Source organism: Triticum aestivum, chromosome 2A, assembly GCF_018294505.1.
Source record: "Triticum aestivum cultivar Chinese Spring chromosome 2A, IWGSC CS RefSeq v2.1, whole genome shotgun sequence".
NCBI lineage: Eukaryota > Viridiplantae > Streptophyta > Magnoliopsida > Poales > Poaceae > Triticum > Triticum aestivum.
Genome location: NC_057797.1, coordinates 6,174,213 through 6,189,869, shown reverse-complemented (window position 1 = coordinate 6,189,869; position 15,657 = coordinate 6,174,213).

The window sequence follows — 15,657 nt, the reverse complement described above, 5'->3', positions numbered from 1 at the left end:
GTACGTTACTTGCCCGAGACTCGATCGTCGGTATCCCAATACCTTGTTCAGTCTCGTTACCGGCAAGTCACTTTACTCGTACCGTAATGCATGATCCCGTGGCCAACACATTGGTCACCTTGAGCTCATTATGATGATGCATTACCGAGTGGGCCCAGAGATACCTCTCCGTCATACGGAGTGACAAATCCCAGTCTCGATCCACATAAAACAATAGATACTTTCGGAGATACCTGTAGTGCACCTTTATAGTCACCCAGTTACGTTGTGACGTTTGATACACCCAAAGCACCCCTACGGTATCCAGGAGTTACACGCTCTCATGGTCGAAGGAAGAGATACTTGACATTGGCAAAGCTCTAGCAAACGAACTACACGATCTTTGTGCTATGCTTAGGATTGGGTCTTGTCCATCACATCATTCTTCTAATGATGTGATCCCGTCATCAACGACATCCAATGTCCATAGCCAGGAAACCATGACTATCTGTTGATCACAACGAGCTAGTCAACTAGAGGCTTACTAGGGACATATTGTGGTCTTTGTATTCACACGTGTATTATGATTTCCGGATAATACAAGTATAGCATGAATAAAAGACAATTATCATGAACATAGAAATATAATAATACTTTTATTATTGCCTCTAGGGCATATTTCCAACTGTCTCCCACTTGCACTAGAGTCACCAATCTAGTTACATTGTGATGAATCGAACACCCATAGAGTTTTGGTGTTGATCATGTTTAGCTCGCGAGAGAGGTTTAGTCAACGGATCAGCGACATTCAGATCCGTATGTACTTTGCAAATTTCTATGTCTCCATCTTGAACATTTTCACGGATGGAGTTGAAACGACGCTTGATGTGCCTGGTCTTCTTGTGAAACCTGGGCTCCTTAGCAAGGGCAATAGCTCCAGTGTTGTCACAGAAGAGTTTGATTGGCCCCGACGCATTGGGTATGACTCCTAGGTCGGTGATGAACTCCTTCATCCAAATAGCTTCATGCACTGCCTCCGAGGCTGCCATGTACTCCGCTTCACATGTAGATCCCGCCACGACGCTCTGCTTGCAGCTGCACCAGCTTACTGCTCCAGCATTCAACATATACACGTATCCGGTTTGTGACTTAGAGTCATCCAGATCTGTGTCGAAGCTAGCGTCGACGTAACCCTTTACGACGAGCTCTTCGTCACCTCCATAAACGAGAAACATGTCCTTTGTCCTTTTCAGGTACTTCAGGATATTCTTGACCGCTGTCCAGTGTTCCTTGCCGGGATTACTCTGGTATCTTGCTACCAAACTCACGGCAAGGTTTACGTCAGGTCTGGTACACATCATGGCATACATAATAGATCCTATGGCTGAAGCATAGGGGATGACACTCATCTCTTCTTTATCTTTTGCCGTGGTCGGTGACTGAGCTGAGCTCAATCTCACACCTTGTAACATAGGCAAGAACCCTTTCTTGGACTCATCCATTTTGAACTTTTTCAAAATCTTATCAAGGTATGTGCTTTGTGAAAGACCTATGAGGCGTCTCGATCTATCTCTATAGATTTTGATGCCTAATATATAAGCAGCTTCTCCAAGGTCCTTCATTGAAAAACATTTGTTCAAGTAGGCCTTAATGCTGTCCAGAAATTCTATATTATTTCCCATCAAGAGTATGTCATCCACATATAATATGAGAAATGCTACAGAGCTCCCACTCACTTTCTTGTAAACGCAGGCTTCTCCATAAGTCTGCATAAACCCAAACGCTTTGATCATCTCATCAAAGCGAATATTCCAACTCCGAGATGCTTGCACCAGCCCATAAATGGATCGCTGGAGCTTGCATACTTTGTTAGCGTTCTTAGGATCGACAAAACCTTTTGGCTGCATCATATACATCTCTTCCTTAAGATGCCCGTTAAGGAATGCCGTTTTGACGTCCATCTGCCATATCTCATAATCATAGTATGCGGCAATTGCTAACATGATTCGGACGGACTTAAGCTTCGCTACGGGAGAGAATGTCTCGTCGTAGTCAATTCCTTGAACTTGTCGATAACCCTTAGCGACAAGTCGAGCTTTATAGATGGTAACATTTCCATCCGCGTCCATCTTCTTCTTAAAGATCCATTTGTTTTCTATCGCTCGCCGATCATCGGGCAAGTCAGTCAAAGTCCATACTTTGTTTTCATACATGGATTCTATCTCGGATTTCATGGCTTCTAGCCATTTGTTGGAATCTAGGCCCGCCATCGCTTCTTCATAGTTCGAAGGTTCACCGTTGTCTAACAACATGATTTTCAGGACAGGGTTGCCGTACCACTCTGGTGCAGAACGTGTCCTTGTGGACCTACGAAGTTCAGTAGCAACTTGATCCGAAGTACCTTGATCATCATCATTGGTTTCCTCTTCAGTTGGTGTGGGCATCACAGGAACATTTTCCTGAGCTGCACCGCTTTCCCGTTCGAGAGGTAGTACTTCATCGAGTTCTACTTTCCTCCCACTTACTTCTTTCGAGAGAAACTCTTTTCCAGAAAGCATCCGTTTTTGGCAACAAAGATCTTGCCTTCGGATCTTAAGTAGAAGGTATACCCTACAGTTTCCTTAGGGTATCCTATGAAGACGCATTTTTCCGACTTGGGTTCGAGCTTTTCAGGTTGAAGTTTCTTGACATAAGCATCGCATCCCCAAACTTTTAGAAACGACAGCTTAGGTTTCTTCCCAAACCATAATTCATACGGTGTCGTCTCAACGGATTTAGACGGTGCCCTATTTAAAGTGAATGTAGCTGTCTCTAGAGCGTATCCCCAAAATGATAGCGGTAAATCGGTAAGAGACATCATAGACCGCACCATATCCAATAGAGTGCGATTACGACGTTCGGACACACCGTTTCGCTGAGGTGTTCCAGGCGGCGTGAGTTGTGAAACGATTCCACATTTCCTTAAGTGCGTGCCAAATTCGTGACTTAAATATTCTCCTCCACGATCTGATCGTAGGAACTTTATCTTTCGGTCACGTTGATTCTCCACCTCATTCTGAAATTCCTTGAACTTTTCAAAGGTCTCAGACTTGTGTTTCATTAAGTAGATATACCCATATCTACTTAAGTCGTCAGTGAGAGTGAGAACATAACGATATCCTCCGCGAGCCTCAACGCTCATTGGACCGCACACATCGGTATGTATGATTTCCAACAAGTTGGTTGCTCGCTCCATTGTACCGGAGAACGGAGTCTTGGTCATTTTGCCCATGAGGCATGGTTCGCATGTGTCAAATGATTCATAATCAAGAGACTCCAAAAGTCCATCAGCATGGAGCTTCTTCATGCGTTTGACACCAATGTGATCAAGGCGGCAGTGCCACAAGTATGTGGGACTATCGTTATCAACTTTACATCTTTTGGCATCTACACTATGAACATGTGTAATATTACGCTCGAGATTCATTAAGAATAAACCATTGACCATCGGAGCATGACCATAAAACATATCTCTCATATAAATCGAACAACCATTATTCTCAGACTTAAATGAGTAGCCATCTCGAATTAAACGAGATCCAAATACAATGTTCATGCTCAAACTTGGCACTAAATAACAATTATTAAGGTTCAAAACTAATCCCGTAGGTAAATATAGAGGCAGCGTGCCGACGGCGATCACATCGACTCTGAAACCATTCCCGACGCGCATCGTCACCTCGTCCTTCGCCAGTCTCCGTTTATTCCGCAGCTCCTGCTGTGAGTTACAAATATGAGCAACGGCACCGGTATCAAATACCCAGGAGTTACTACGAGTACTGGTAAGGTACACATCAATTACATGTATATCAAATATACCTTTGGTGTTGCCGGCCTTCTTATCCGCTAAGTATTTGGGGCAGTTCCACTTCCAGTGACCCTTCCCCTTGCAATAAAAGCACTCAGTTTCAGGCTTGGGTCCATTCTTTGACTTCTTCCCGGTAACTGGCTTACCAGGCGTGGCAACCTCCTTGCCGTCCTTCTTGAAGTTCTTCTTACCCTTGCCCTTCTTGAACTTAGTGGTCTTATTGACCATCAACACTTGATGTTCTTTCTTGATTTCAACCTTTGCTGACTTCAGCATAGAAAATACTTCAGAAATGGTCTTTACCATCCCCGGCATATTGTAGTTCATCACAAAGCTCTTGTAGCTTGGTGGGAGCAACTGGAGGATTCTGTCAATGACCGCCTCATCTGGGAGGTTAATATTTAGCTGGGTCATACGGTTGTGTAACCCAGACATCTTCAGGATGTGTTCACTGACAGAACTGTTTTCCTCCATCTTACAACTGTAGAACTTGTCGGAGACATCATATCTCTCGACCCGGGCGTGAGCTTGGAAAACTAGTTTCAGCTCTTCGAACATCTCATATGCTCCGTGATGCTCAAAACGTTTTTTGGAGCCCCGGTTCTAAGCTGTAAAGCATGCCGCACTGAACGAGGGAGTAATCATCAGCACGAGACTGCCAAGCATTCATAATGTCTTGGTTCTCTGGGACGGGAGCGTCACCTAGCGGTCCTTCTAGGACATATTGTTTCCTGGCAGCTATGAGGATGATCCTCAGGTTCTGGACCCAGTCCGTATAGTTGTTGCCATCATCTTTCAGCTTGGTTTTCTCTAGGAACGCGTTGAAGTTCATGTTGACATGAGCGTTGGCCATTTGATCTACAAGACATATTTGCAAAGGTTTTAGACTAAGTTCATGATAATTAAGTTCTAATCAAATTATGAACTCCCACTTAGATTAGACATCCCTCTAGTCATCTAAGTGTTACACGATCCGAGTCGACTAGCCCGTGTCCGATCATCACGTGAGACGGACTAGTCATCATCGGTGAACATTCTCATGTTGATCGTATCTTTCATATGACTCGTGTTCGACCTTTCGGTCTCCGTGTTCCGAGGCCATGTCTGCACATGCTAGGCTCGTCAAGTTAACCCTAAGTGTCTTCGCTGTGTAAAACTGTCTTACACCCGTTGTATGTGAACGTAAGAATCCATCACACCCGATCATCACGTGGTGCTTAGAAGCGACGAACTGTAGCAACGGTGCACAGATAGGGGAGAACACTTCTTGAAATTTTGTAAGGGATCACCTTATTTACTACCGTCGTCCTAAGTAAACAAGATGCATAAACATAATAAACATCACATGCAATTATATAGTTGTGACATGATATGGCCAATATCATATAGCTCCATTGATCTCCATCTTCGGGGCTCCATGATCATCTTGTCACCGTCTTGACACCATGATCTCCATCATCATGATCTCCATCATCGTGTCTTCATGAAGTTGTCACGCCAACGACTACTTCTACTTCTATGACTAACGCGTTTAGCAAAGAAGTAAAATAAGTTACATGGCGTTCTTCAATGACACGCAGGTCATACAAAAAATAAAGACAACTTCTATGGCTCCTGCCGGTTGTCATACTCATCGACATGCAAGTCGTGAATCCTATTACAAAGAACATGATCTCATACATCACAATTCATCATTCATCACAACTTCTGTCCATATCACATCACTTGATCAATCGCTGCAAAAACAAGTTAGACGTCCTCTAATTGTTGTTGCATCTTTTACGTGGCTGCAATTGGGTTCTAGCAAGAAGGTTTTCTTACCTACGAATAACCACAACGTGATTTTGTCAACTTCTATTTACCCTTCATAAGGGCCCTTTTCATCGAATCCGCTCCAACTAAAGTGAGAGAGACAGACACCCGCCAGCCACCTTATGCAACTAGTGCATGTTAGTCGGTGGAACCGGTCTCACGTAAGCGTACGTGTAAGGTTGGTCCGGGCCGCTTCATCCCACAATACCGCCGAAGCAAGAAAAGACTAGTAGAGGCAAGTAAGATGACAAGATCCACGCCCACAACAAAATTGTGTTCTACTCGTGCAAAGAGAACTACGCATAGACCTAGCTCATGATGCCACTGTTGGGGAACGTTGCAGAAAATTAAAAATTTTCCTACGGTTTCACCAAGATCCATCTATGAGTTCATCTAAGCAACGAGTCAAGGGAGAGAGTTTGCATCTACATACCACTTGTAGATCACGAGCGGAAGCTTGCCAAGGAGATGGTGATGATGGAGTCGTACTCGAACGTGATTCGGATCACCGATGTCCTAGTGCTGAACGGACAGCACCTCCGCGTTCAACACACGTACGGGACAGGAGACGTCTCCTCCGTCTTGATCCAGCAAGGAGGAAGGAGAGGTTGAGGAAGGCAGCTCCAACGGCAGCACGACGGCGTGGTGCAGTTGACGCGGCAGTATTCCGACAGGGCTTCGCCAAGCACGTACGGAGGAGGAGATGTGTTGGGGAGGGGAGGGGCTGCGCCTTGAGTTATGGTGTATTGCAGCCCTCCCCTCACCCCTCTATATATAGGGGAAAGGGCAAGGGGGGCCGGCCCTCTAGGGAAAACCCTAGGGGGGGGCGGCCAAGGGGTGGGGGGCTTGCCCCCCAAGCAAAGGGGGTGCGCCCCCTTTAGGGTTTCCCCCCCACCCTTAGGCGCATGGGCCCAAGGAGGGGGGCGCGCCAAGCCCACTAGGGGCTGGCTGCTATCCCCACGCAGCCCAAGTGGCCCCCCGGGAGGGGTGGCCCCTCCCGGTGGACCCCCGGAACCCTTCCGGTGGTCCCGGTACAATACCGGTATAACCCCGAAACTTTCCGGTGCCCGTTTAACAACTTCCCATATATAAAACTTTACCTCCGGACCATTCCGGAACTCCTCGTGACGTCCGGGATCTCATCCGGGACTCCGAACAACATTCGGTAGTCACATACTAGTTTTCCTAACAACCCTAGCGTCACCGAACCTTAAGTGTGTAGACCCTACGGGCTCGGGAGACATGCAGACATGACCGAGACCACTCTCGGGCAATAACCAACAGCGGGGTCTGGATACCCATGATGGCTCCCACACACTCCTCGATGATTTCATCGGTTGAACCACGATGTCGAGGATTCGATCAAACCCTGTATACAATTCCCTTTGTCAATCAGTACGTTACTTGCCCGAGACTCGATCGTCGGTATCCCAATACCTTGTTCAGTCTCGTTACCGGCAAGTCACTTTACTCGTACCGTAATGCATGATCCCGTGGCCAACACATTGGTCACCTTGAGCTCATTATGATGATGCATTACCGAGTGGGCCCAGAGATACCTCTCCGTCATACGGAGTGACAAATCCCAGTCTCGATCCACATAAAACAATAGATACTTTCGGAGATACCTGTAGTGCACCTTTATAGTCACCCAGTTACGTTGTGACGTTTGATACACCCAAAGCACCCCTACGGTATCCAGGAGTTACACGCTCTCATGGTCGAAGGAAGAGATACTTGACATTGGCAAAGCTCTAGCAAACGAACTACACGATCTTTGTGCTATGCTTAGGATTGGGTCTTGTCCATCACATCATTCTTCTAATGATGTGATCCCGTCATCAACGACATCCAATGTTCATAGCTAGGAAACCATGACTATCTGTTGATCACAACGAGCTAGTCAACTAGAGGCTTACTAGGGACATATTGTGGTCTTTGTATTCACACGTGTATTACGATTTCTGGATAATACAGTTATAGCATGAATAAAAGACAATTATCATGAACATAGAAATATAATAATATTTTTATTATTGCCTCTAGGGCATATTTCCAACAGCGTGTGATGCAGTCGACGAGTGCGGCGTCCATGCACTGGCAGCCGAAGTGCACTGAACCCCTGTAGGTCACCCTCCACGAGTTCACCACTTCCATTTGTCGTATATTCTGACTGCCATGGCAAAATTTCTCCCATGGCCGATGAAAACTGGAAACAGATCGGCGACCTGAGTCCCCTTTGCACAGGATAGTCCACAGCGCCATACTGGAGCAACACAGTCTACGTAATTGAGTTTTCATTTTTTTTTTCACCCAACAAGGAATAGTATAAACTTACTTTAACAAAATAACTAACTAAAACTGGTTTTTCATAAAAATCCTCTAAGAACTTGTTTTCCAAAATCTCACGTGTAATTCCTTTTTTTTTGAAACGGAGGCAAAAGCTTTGCCTCATCTCATTAAAAAGAAGGGGAGTAACAGAGTAACAAAGGTCTTATGAGGGTCATTACTCCTCCACAAATGAAAATTTAGCCTACTCTCGCGGCATCAAAGAACCCAAGTGCCTAGCCCCAGCGATGATCTAGTTCTTCGCCTCTGCCTTAATGCCTTCGACCACCATAGATGGCAGCCTACAAGTTTGCTGAAAAACTCTTGCGTTTCTCTTTTTCCAGACCTCCCAAGAAACAAGCATGATAAGAGAAGACGCCGCTTTCTTCCTATGACCACGAGTGAGAACCACCGAAGTCCACCACTCGCTGACCGAGGGTATATCGGTCCATGCCGCTACATCCAACTCCGGCGCGTCCACCCAAGCTCTGACCGCATTCCAAATTCGAGTGGAGTACCTACATTTGAAGAGGAGATGCGCCGCGGTCTCCGGTTCCCTCGTGCAAAGCTGGCATAAGTTGCAGTTTGGCCAACCCCTCCGCTGAAGACGATCGGCGGTCCAGACCCTATCCTTGATAACAAGCCAGGCAAAGAATTTGCACTTAGGCGGTGCCCAACTATCCCACACCATCTTGGGCATGGGTGAGATGATGGAGCCCTCAAACCGGGCCTTGTAAGCCGAGGCCGCTGAGTAGTGCCCGTTGGCGGTGATGTTCCATCTGATGTCATCGGCAATGTTGTCATGCAAGTGCACCTCGTGAATCTTCTCCCAGAGGCCGCAAAATTGCTCGATGTGCTCCACCGAGAGGCCTCCCAAGAGGTTGATCCACCGGATCCAATTGTTTTCAAGCAAGGCCTCCTTTACAGATTTGTTCTTGTTGGCAGAGATCTCGAAGACCATAGGTGTGATATCTTTGGGCTTCTTTCCATTGAGCCACGGGGAATGCCAAAATCGGACCTTCCGACCATCCCCCACAGTGATGGTCGTTGCAGCGTAGAAGAGGGCTCTGTGAGTGGAGTCACAAGGGTTTCCGTACCCCACCCACGCCCGATGCGGCTCCTTCCACTCATACCAAAGCCAACGAAGCCGCAGTGCCCGAGCATACATGCGGAAGTCAAGGATACCGAGTCCACCAAGACACTTAGGCCTGCAAACCAGCCGCCAGCTGACCTTGCACTGTCCTCCAGACACTTTGTCCGAGCCCGACCAAAGGAAGGCTCTCTCGATGCCCACCTAGTATCCGAATTTAATTGCCTTGTATATATGACAGAGGAAAGAGTTAACTCAAATAAAATTAGGAAGAATAGATGTAGTACTGCAAACCCTGGCACTTTTGGCCACCAACACCAAGGCATGGAATAGGTCGTGGGATAAAGATAAAGGCCTACATGCGCTTTTGATGGTATTCTTTTTCTTAATTTACCAATTTCATACATCCAACGCGGATATTCAACTTGATTTCCGGGAGCATAGGTCTAAACGCAACATGACAAATCAGACTGCAACAACTAACTGGGCTATCTATTTCAAAAAAAAAAAACTAACTGGGCTATCACACATGTCTTGGGACAAAGCTAGCTCTTAATTATTGCAAAGTTGTTTTCTTTTCGCACACCAAGCATCATCACACATGTCTTGGGACAAAATAAATACGTGAGCCAATTAATTTGATTATGCAGGGGGTAATGGAGCAGGGGTTGTCGCTCTGGCCGTCGCCGCCACCGCCGCTAGCATGTCTTGTGAAGACGATGGCGGGTTGTCGCAGTGACTCTTGCACACATCCATAGTTCTGTAGCAGCGGTCGTTTAACAGGCAGCAGTAGCAGTGTGTCTCTGTGCACAGCTTCTCCTTGCCGCACAGCCCGTTCGGCAGATCGATCTTCTCGTCATCCGCACCGACCGCGATGGTTCGGCCTGTGGAGTGACATGCATATGATGAAACAATTGTTTTGGATTCGATAACAATCAAGAAACATATCTCAGGCCAGAAACAAAAAGAGAAATCAAAACAAGAAACAAAAGAGAGGAGTGCATGATATAATTAACTTGTTGAACTAGGATTAAAGAAACTAGTATCGCAAAGATAAACCGGCGAGAGAAATAGCATCTCTGTTGCATATCTACTCGTAGATACATCGCGTGATAGTAGCAGAGAAAAACTACATGTGCGTATATATATAGTACTACGTCGTAACATTTTGGGCTTGAAAGACAAGGTTGCATCGTAAAGAAAACTCCGGGAGAGAAATATAAGTATGCTGCATATTGTACTTACATTGTGCGACGGTGGCAGAGGACAGGAGTGTAGAGACAACAGGGCCAGCACAAGGATGTGGATCACGTACTTGTCCATGGTGATGGTCATCTATCGATGAGAAAAAAATACCTCTGTTCTACGACAAGATTGCTTGTTCTTTTCCATTTTACATGACTCTTTGTGTTTATATAGGGGGATCGTGAGAAGGGAGATCCGGCGAGGAAATTAAATTGGGAAGATTTAGTATCTTTCCATATATAGTCGCGTGCGCATATATTTAAATCAACGAGAATGTTAATGCCCACACGTGTGGGCGTCTGGCAACTCGCCCACACGCATGAATCCTCGTCCAACCAATTCTGCACGGATCTTGGCGCGTTCTAACAGTTTTTGTATGCCACGTAGGACTAAGCTGGTGTGTGGGCATTCATTCGGTCGCCCACACGTCCTTTTTTCACCACATGGGGGGCTGGTGTGTGGGCGTTTAGCAACTCGCCCACATACTAGTTTCACGCACGTAGAGGGGGCTGATGTGTGGGCGTTTATCACTTCGCCCACACGCCCGTCTCCTAGCCCACACCCAAAGTTGGCAGTTGCCATGTGTTTCTGCAGGTATATGGCACTGCCCTAGCTTTGCTTGTAAGCAGATGGCAACTCTTTTTTTTATATGTAAGCAGATGGCAACTCTTTTGCATGGTACATGGCAACTGCCGTAGCGTACACGTAAGCAGGTGACAACTCTTTTATTTACATGGCAACTGCCCTAGCGTGCTTGTGAGCACATGGCAACTCTCTCTTTTATCCGAACATGTTTTTTTTGCCATGCCTTCTTGTAGTGCTACATGGCAACTGCCTAGTGTTTAGTGGGTGGCAACTCCTAAAGTTTTGAAAATCATGGCAACTGCAGTTGAGCAACCATGGCAACTGTAATTGTCCGACATGGCAACCGAAGTTCAGCGACATGGCAACTGCAGTTAAACGAAGACGAGGGTCTGGATCATGGCAACTGCAAGACGTGCGGTGACTGTCACGCGGGCATGCGGGACCACGAGGTACGAGGCCTGACATATGGGGCGTGTGGGCGTTATCTATTTCGCCCACACACACGCGTGGGAGAGGGATCGGGAGGGAAAAAAAGAGGTGTGTGGGCATTACTTTTTTTGCCCGCACGTAGGTGTGTGGGCTGTTCCTTTTATACACCACACAAAATATATGGACAGCCTCCCTAACACCCACACATGTGGCACTTATCGGCGTCCTTAAATCAAATATCGACAAGATTGTCTTCTACTTTCCTACACAAGATTGTCTTTTCCTTCCCTACACAAGTTTCCTTCCAGATTTTTGTGGCGAAACACTAACTGTAATACAAATTACTGTTTTCCGGATTTATCTCTTGTTTTCTTTAGAGACATACGTGTATTCCTAAATTGTGGTATGGAAATTATATTTTCTAGTGTACTCCATTCCTAAATATAACCGTCTTATTTTTCGACAAAGAGAATATATTAATGGGTGCGTCTGCGCCTCAGTCGACTGGGACTTTGTTATGTCTCAGTCAGCTATGTGGCTTAGACACTGTGTTTTTTTATGGTGCTTAGACGTTGTCTTGAATGATGAATTGCTATTTCTCTCTTTTCCCTTTTTTTTCTTAGAAACTGAATCGTTGTTTCCTTATCAAACACAATAAGCGTCGCGTGAAGGTCGAGCGTTGGTGGCGTCCACGCAGATTTCACTGTGCCCAGGTGAAAACACGTTCACGAGAGAAAAAAAATAGGAAGAGAAATGTACTTGTGTGTGGTTCCTTCCCTACGAAGGAACTTTACACCGAGTCGTCCACTCTACTACTCCCCTTGACCCAAAGCATGCTGCCGCCTCCTCTCCCCATCCTAGCCCCCTCCCTTCTCTCCGTGGCCGTGTTGTTCGCACACGAACACACCACGTGTACCCTCGACGCCGGGGGTGATGCACCGCAGCTCACGTCGAAGGAGTCTCACCGGAAGCGTGATTCGCAAGTCGACCGGAGAGAACTTTTAAGGACCCGAAACCCTACACTCCCGGGCGGGACTCCATCAGGGAGTGCGGCGGCTATGGGCTGCCCTAGGTCGGTCAAGCCGCCCCTAGAGCCTTGCGATTCGGCTACCTTGTCGCCCATCTTGTCTTTCCTGGGCTCACCAATAATGACATTAGCTTTATTAGCAGATTCGGCTACCTCCGGCCGAATGAGCAGCTTCTTTCCCTCCAAATCTATGGTATTTAGTGGAAAAGGTTGTTTGTCAACTTGCATCTCAGAAAAATTCAATCGTCCATCATTAATGGCCGATTGTATCTGTTGTTGAAAAACATTACGATCGTTAGTTGCATGAGAAAAAGAATTATGATACTTACAATAAGCACGCTGTTTCAGCTCTTCAAACGCCGGTAAAGTATGAGATATTCTAATAATCTTGGCTTGCAACAAAGCATCAAATATTCTATCACACTTAGCAATGTTGAAAGTAAATTTCATCTCTTCATCACAATTCTTATGAATCGGCTTTAAATCATTGCAAGTAAATGGTTTGGCCTTAGATGGCCAAACAAATTCAGCAGCATAAATATCAGCCTCATCGTCCAAGTGGTCACTATCATACTCAACCATATTCATCTTAGGACGATCAGTTTTATATCTATGCACTTCTTTAAAATCTTTGCTTCAGCTTTCTTGAGTGAAAGTCCTTTGCAAGACTTGGTTGATATTTAAAAACTCATATCCTTCTAGCCTTTCTCTAATGTGAATTCTCAAACCACTAAGCACAAAATCAGCCAAATCTCTCTCGATTATCACCAAACTATAGCACCGGTTTTTTGTCTCTCTAAATCTTTTGACATAATCGGAGACCGATTGATCATGTTTTTGTCTAACCGATGTAAGATGTGACAAAAAACCGATTGACCACCACTATAAAAATGATCATGAAACTTTTGTTGATGATACTTTCAGTAACTTTTTTTACTAGTAGCTGAAACCATCATGTGATTTGGTACAACTTTGTACTAAATCAGTGACAATTATTATGGATTGAAGGGAGTAATAATTAATAGGTGCTGGAATTTCTACATATTATTCTTCTCTATGTAAGTCCAGAGATATGTTTTTGGTCCGAATCAGAAGCATTTATTAGAGATCTTGTTTCATGGCACTCATCACGGCAGTCAGTCCTCAGATTCATACATGCTCCACATGTATGTACGTGCGTATGTATGTATGTCTGTATGTATGGTGGGAAAACAGACACTTGTTTTAGGCCTCGCATTACTTTTTGTACGATAAAACTTTGCCAGAAATAATTGGAAATAAAAAAGTTCAAACAAAATATGACAAATAAAACTGCAAAAGCTATTTAGGGTATTGCAAACTTATTTGTCCACACATCACGCATTACAAATGCCTTAAGGGACAAGTAAATAAACTCAGCTAGGCGGGTAAATGGGCAGGGGTCACCGCAACGATGCTATACTACACACGACAATTGCCGAACTCATTTGGGACGAGGCCTCGCATCAAGTCATCCGTGCGTACTGCAGACCTGGTCAGCACGGTTTCGGGGGTCACCGTGGCCGCGGTGAAATCCGGGCAGTTTCTATCGCACTTATCGGAACTTGTGTAGCACCAGTCGGTATTAATACAACAGATGCAACAATGATAGGCGTAGGAGCATTTTTTTCTGGCAACCCAAGCTCATTTCATGGATATCGTCGTTGTCCACGCCGGCCGCGACGGTTCGGCCTGTCGAATAGCATGCATATCACTTTTCTCTCTGGATTGATAACAAACAACAAACAACCAAAATTTTTTGAAGATATATAAATTAAAGAGTGAAATAGCAATGTTGTTTGCGGATGCACTGCTTACATTGCGCTATGGTGGCGGAGCATAGGAGGTGTACAGATAGCAGGGCCAGCGCAGCGATCCGGATCGTCTGCTTGTCCATCCTCTCCTCTAATACAACACTACAAGGCACTGACGTGATATTCTATGGTTGTTGATGAAAAATATATATGTATGTTTCACTTATACGATTGCTTCCCATCGAGCACATGGCTCGTACTAGATATACAGGGAGATCGTGAGGAGAGAGATCAACTTAGTATTTTTTTTCATTTCAGAGCCATGTGGGCATAAATGAAGAACTTAATTCGCAAGATCATCTTTTTCATTTTTTGTTGACACATATTTCGAGAAATTGATGGTGGAATATTTATGTAGTATCTTGTACCATCAATTTATATATCTCAACTAATCTTAGAAATCTTGGAAACAAATTAATTGCAAGTAGAGATCGTGGAAATCTCATTAATTGCAATTAATTTTTGAAAACAAAATTAATTGTACTCCTTCGATCAATATTAATTGTTGTTGATTACAAGTCAATACTAAATCAGTGACAAGTAATATAGACTGGAGAGAATATATATTAGATTTGTAAAAAAAATCATTGCGCGTCAAGATACTATCGAATTGACGTGTGTTGCATGCGCACAATTATGGAAATTACTATTTGTTGTATTTATCAAATGTTTTTTGCTAGACATGTCTGTTTTCGCACTGTGATATTGAAATCAGTTTGGCAATATAGAAAACAGTACAGATGAAGTTTATAAGAATGTATTTTTCATGAGAACCAAATCGGCCATGGTACCTGAGCTTCCCTGGTCATCCACATAAGACCTAGCTAGGAATTTCTTTTAAGTTAGATTGTCAGCGACCTACAGGCACCTGAGATGCGGGAAGCCACGTTTGAAGATACAGCTGGCCCAAGCGACGAAAGAAGCTTCCTACGTGACTTGCTGACCCAGAATGGGCCATGTTGGCCTTGTAATTACTAAAAATGTCTACCAATAGAGAGGAAGGACCAGGACGGCAATCTGTTTTGGGTTGGATAGAGCTGAGGCATCCATGGCGTGAGCGAGAGGAACTCCATTTTCAGTGAATTCAAGTTGTAATATGAACTCGACGCAAAGCCACCATACATTTTATATAGAGCTCCTTACAATTTGATATCAGAGCCTTGTAGCCCTAGAGGTGCCACCCATACCCACAGCACAAGATTCGCCGATCATCGTCGAGAGGAGTCCATGGATCAGATCTAGTTGGAGACGAAGGCGATCTATGAGCTACTGCGGGGTGATTTAGACTAGGCGTTGACCAAGAGCCTCTCCGACCGCAGCGACCACACCATCCAGGCCATCACTACGTTGGACGCCAAATTGGATCAGCTATCGGGGCGGATCGACGACGTCAAGGTCTCCATTGGTGTCGAACTAGACGAGATGCGAGGTGAACTTGACCATGCCCCACGCTCTGAGCCTGGGTCTCCCAAGCTCGGCTATC